This window comes from Cryptomeria japonica, chromosome 7 (assembly GCF_030272615.1).
Source record: "Cryptomeria japonica chromosome 7, Sugi_1.0, whole genome shotgun sequence".
NCBI lineage: Eukaryota > Viridiplantae > Streptophyta > Pinopsida > Cupressales > Cupressaceae > Cryptomeria > Cryptomeria japonica.
The window spans coordinates 443,642,029-443,647,897 of record NC_081411.1 but is presented as its reverse complement, the minus strand read 5'-3'; positions in this window follow the sequence as shown (position 1 = coordinate 443,647,897).

The following is a 5,869-nucleotide window of genomic DNA, read 5'->3' as shown; positions in this document are numbered from 1 at the left end:
ACCATGCTTGCCTTTATCTTGACTCCTGGCATTCCACATTAAAACCCAGTCTCCTACACAAAATTTCCTGTTAGATGTCCTCTTGTCATACAACCTCTTCATTTGATTTTGAATCCTGATATTTTGCCTTTGAGCTTCTGCCCTGACTTCATCAAGTTCTACTAGCTGCATTATTCTTTCTTGTGATGGATCTTCAACATCTATTTCTTCTTGAATCATAAATCTATGTACAGGTAGAAGATTATCCAAAGGTAGTCTGGCCCTTTTGCCATAAACCAATTCAAATGGAGATTTTCCTGTGGATTTTTTCACAGTTATCCTGTCTGCCCATAATGCAAGATTCAACTTTGAGTCCCATGCTTTTTTGTTCTGCCCCAGCATCTTTTTAATGATCTTCAGGATGTTCTTGTTGCTTGATTCAGCTTGCCCATTCCCCTGGGGGTGATAAGGAGAAGAATGTGATATCTTAATGCCATATTCATCACAAAAATTGTTGAATTCCTCTGATCTAAAAGACATGCCATTATCTGAGATGATTCTTGCAGGAACACCAAATCTAGTAATAATGTTCTCCATTAAGAATTTTATCACCACCTTGCTAGTGGCCTGTTTGGTAGGTATTGCCTCCACCCATTTGGTAAAATAATCTGTAGCAACCAATATCCATCTGTGTCCTCCACTGGATTTTTCTGATATTTCCCCTATAAAGTCTATTCCCCACTGTTGGAATGGTTCCTCAGTCAACATTGGTCTCAGCGGGAGTGATCCTTGATACTTTGTTTTGCTTGAGAACTTTTGACAAGCTTCGCATTTTCTGACATATCTATAGGAATCATTGAAGACACATGGCCAATAATATCCGGCTCTCAATATTTTATGTGCTGTAGTCTTAGCTGAGAAATGGCCACCACAAACCCCATCATGCATTTCATGAAGAACCTTGTCTGCCTGGTAGTTGTCCAGACATAATAACAATATCCCATCTATATTTTTCCAATATAAGTCCCCATTGATAATCACATACCTTGCTGATTTTAACTTCAAAGCTCTCTTCTGACTATCGGTCATAGCATCTGGACACTTTAAGTGCTTAAGGTAATACATGATATCAGCGTACCATGCTGTTTTCTCAATACTGAAATTAGCTTCTTCCCATCCAACCTAATTCACATCAAACTCTTCAATTTCAGCTCCTGTCATGAGTTTGGCCAGTCCTTGTCCTTTGATAACCTGTGAAATCTTAAGCTCAATGTTAAATTCTTGTATCTGATTGATCCATTTGCATCTTTTGCCCGTGACCTCAGTTTGTCTGAAGATATCTTTTACTGCTGCATTGGGGACATAAGCAATAACTTCGGCCCCTACTAAGTATGGCCTGAATTGTTTTACTGCTTTGACCAGAGCATAGGCCTACTTTTCATTTATTTCATATTTTACTTCTGAAGGGCTTAAAGATTTGCTAAAGTATGCAATGGGCTGCTCATATCCCTCTGAATTTTTCTGTAACAACACTGCTGCTATAGTATGACAAGAGGCAAATGAAAATATCATAAATGGTTTGCCAAAATCTGGGGAAATTAGTACTGGTGCCTCAGAAATTGCTCTTTTAATAGCCACAAAGGAATCAATTGCTTCTTCAGTCCAGTCAATTTTTGCCTCTTTCTTCAACATCCTTACTATAGGTTTCACTATGTCTGCGAAATTCAAAATGAACCTTCTCACAAAATTAATTTGTCCCAAAAATGACTGAATGGCTTTGATAGTTCGGGGGATGGGAACCTCATTAATAGCTGCTACCCTTTCAGGGTCAATTCTCACCCCCTCCTTGGATACTATGTGTCCAAGTAGTTTTCCCTCTTCAACACCAAAGTGACATTTCTTGGGATTCAAGGAAATTCCATATTCTAAGGCTCTTTTAAATATCTTCTCAAGGTGTTCACAGTGATCATCAGCTTTCTTCGAGTACGCAGTCAGATCATCTTGGTATACTACCATGATTATATCAATCAATTCTGCAAAAGCCACATCCATTGCCCTTTGAAAAGTAGCTCCAGCATTGGTCAATCCAAATGGCATTCGTGCATAGACATAAGTGCCCCATGGAGTTGTGAAGGTTGTCTTATATTTTTCAGTTTCTCTAACTTTCACCTGATTGTAACCTGAAAATCCATCCATCATGGACAGCAACTCACACCCTGTTACCTTCTGCAGCATATTATCCATGTTTGGCAATGGATAGTTATCCTTTAAAGACGATATGTTTAAATTCCTAAAGTCTACACATAATCTAATATCCCCATTTTTCTTCCTGACTGGTACCAAGTTAGAAACCCATGTGGAATATCTGCATGGTTCTATTATTCCTGCATCTTTCATCTTTATAATTTCTTCTCTCATTTTTGGTAGCAATGTAGGATTAATTGGTCTCTGCTTTTGCCTAAATGGCTTAGCTTCTGGCTTAAGTGGTATCTCATGTTGAAAGAGATCTTCCCTGTAAGCTTTGAGATCCTCATAAGACCATGCAAACACATGTTTATATCTTTTTAACAAGATTATCAGTTGTTGCCTCATAGTAGGAGTCAATTTTTTCCCAATAAAAACATTCTTGGGGGCTTCTTCATTTCCTAGATTGATTTGTTCAACATCACTTTCTTTAACAGCTGACCCTTTGGTTTCAATTACATCTTGAGCATTAAAAGTTCTCTCTAATGCTACCAGGCCTCTTGGTAATTTATTTGACTTCAGTTGTATAATTTCATGTCCAAATAAGGTCTCCTTACCTTCAGTTTGTTCCACAAAGTCATTAAAATTTATAGCTTGAGCCTGATAATGATCAGCACACTGTAAGAAGTTCAGCAGATCTGCATCATCTTGAAACACTTGCCAATTATACAAGTTGTCAGGAACAGATGGTCTCACTTTCATCTCCACTTCAGATATCCCAGTTAGCGTTATATCATTACCTTTTAGTGCAATATTTGCTAGAAAATCTGCCATGATGTTCTTTGATCTATCTATCCAGGTTATCTGAAAAGCATCAAAAAGCTCCATGGTATCCCATACAGCATTCCTGTATTGTTTCAGTCTTAAATGCTTCGAGGCATATCTCTCCTTTACTTGTGAGACTATTAATTCTGAATCACCAAAGACACTTAGCAACTTGATTCCATGTTTGACTGCTATGTTAAGACCAGTGAGTAGGGCTTCATATTCAGCAATGTTGTTTGTACATTCAAATAACAACTTGAAAGAATATTTGTAAGTTTCTCCTGTAGGTGAAATAAAAAGGATTCCAGCCCCACTCCCTTCTTTGCTACAAGACCCATCAAAGAACATCTTCCATATCTGACCATCCTTTTCAGTTAGACATGACTCAATGGGGATCCACTCTTTAAATTTAGGTTTTGTCAACTGTTCCTGGAAGTTGTCCATATCAGTTTGTAAAAAACATACTTGGTTCACTGTTCCTTCCATGTCTTCTATGATATATGTGGACCGAGGCTCCCTGTCAATTTTTATTTCCTGTCCATTTATTGGAATCGTAGCATAAGACAAATCCAGCTGCACATATCCACCAATCATATTCGACCATTGTCTAGACAACAACATTCCATAGTTTGGTGGAACATCTACCACCGTGATATCTGTTTTATATGATGCTTCTGGATAGGCTGCTAATCTGAACTCTACATTCTTCATGACACCAACCACTGGGACTGATCTATTGTCCATGGCATAGCACTTTCCAAAGGTAGTATCAACTTCCAATCCTAATTCTTTCATCACCCCAACAGGGATGACATTTATGGCTGCTCCTGAATCAATCATACAATTCTTTACCCTTTTGTTGTTTATCACCAAAGTGAGGTAAAATGGGTCTACTTGTGTTGGGTTTTTAGTTATAGTGGACCCTAAGTATATAACTGGAGCCATTTGTTCATTACTGCCACCTGTTGGGACTTCTCGTTTCTGTTCATTAACCTTCCCTTCTTGGACACCTGAAATCATCTCCAAAGTTTTTTCCCTATATTCAGGAAACCTCATGATTTCCATTAATGGGACAGAAACTTTTAATTGTGTTAGTGCAGCTGAGATATCAAACGAGGTAGATTGCTGTGATGAAAGAATTTTTACTGTTTCTTTCTTTTGAACATCAGGACCCTGATTACCATCTTGCTTAGTCTTAGTTGCCTTATTCATTCGCTTAAGTGCTTCATCGTTTTCTTTCATGAAAAGACTAGCAGGTTTACCTTGTTCTGGATTCACCATCCTGTTTCTTAAGTCATAAGTCCTTTTTGCTTGTGCAACAGCATAAGCTGTAATTTTTCTTTTCTCTTCTTCAGTAGGGACTCTGAGTTTGACACTTTCATTTTTGCTGGTGGTCACAGGTAAAACAGAGCACTGATCAATATTGATAGAGTCTGACCTTCCTTCCTGACTAAATGACATCATATTAATAGTTGAATCATCCACATGATCTTCATAGCTATCCTCTTCCTCTTGCAACCCTTTTGCTATTGCACACAAAGAGGAAGCGTGTGGCATATTGCAAGCATAGCACCACATGTCATCGTCTTGAGTATAATTTACTGCTTTTTTTAAAGGATCTGGAATTTGTTGATTGTCTCTGTGGTTCCTTTCTACCGGTTTTCCATCCTTCCATGTAGTGTTATAAGGCATGTCATGTAGTCTAGGTCTCTCAGGACGGTAGTATTGCTGCTTCTCTGTTTTGTTTACTCTTACAGATAAATCTTTCAGGGCATTTAAAACTTTGTCAAGCTTATCTTCATCCCTATTGGCCTTGGGTGCTTTAGGATTGTACAATCTTGCATCCTCTCTTTTTCCAACCTTACCAGCAGCCTTTCTATTGTTCTCTATAACAATGGCATCTTTCATAACATCTCGGAGATCTCTTGGGTTTCTGGTTCTCAACTCATAGTTTGTTTTGCTGTCATAAGAATTGATATAGTACAGAATGCTCACTTCAGGTACTGGTTTCATCCTATTAGGGATTTTGTTCAGAACCCTATTGAATCTTTTGTTAAAGTCAATTACTGATTCATTTTGCTCTTTCTTAATGCTGATGATTTCATTCAAAGCAAACTCAGGACTATTATGGTCTCCATACTGTTCCAGGAACATTTCTTTGAATTCTGCAAGATTTCTAATGGATGCATCAGGCAACGTTCTAAACCAATCTCTCGCATCTTCTATTAATGACTGCATAAACAACCTGATCTTGACATCCTCATATGGCAAACCAAAATCCTCAATTACTGCATCAAAGGCTTTGCAATGAGCCTCACCTGAAACTGCATTACTTCCTGTGAACTTTGGTATTGCTGTCCTGATTTCATTTGGGATGGGATATGGATACACCATCATTCCTGAAAAATCAAACTGCCTCATTTGTTCCATATTTATTAGTCCATGCCCTCCATGAGGATTCACAAAGTTCTGGTTCATATTACCATACAAGGGCATTTGGTTTTGATAAGGAGGAGGGTATTGATTCTGGTGTTGATACTGAAACTGATTAGGGGGTGGATGTTGGTTATAAAATTGACCAGGAGGTGGATACTGATTATGAGGGATGAAGCCTGTATGTGAGTTTTGCTGGACTGGTGGTGCACCTGATTGCACATGATCATCCCTCTTGTTACCAAACAGAGGGTTCTCATAAGCTTTGAAATCATTACTCTTTGTTCTACCCACTCCCTGAGCATATGTTTTCTTGTAGTTGTTTACATCTTTATTAAAGTCATCCTCACCAACATTTATGCCCAACTTGGCACACAGTTCCAAACATTCCTGAGTCCTTCCTGAATCTCTCATCTCAGCAGCTGCCTCCATCATTTGTCTGGTTAAA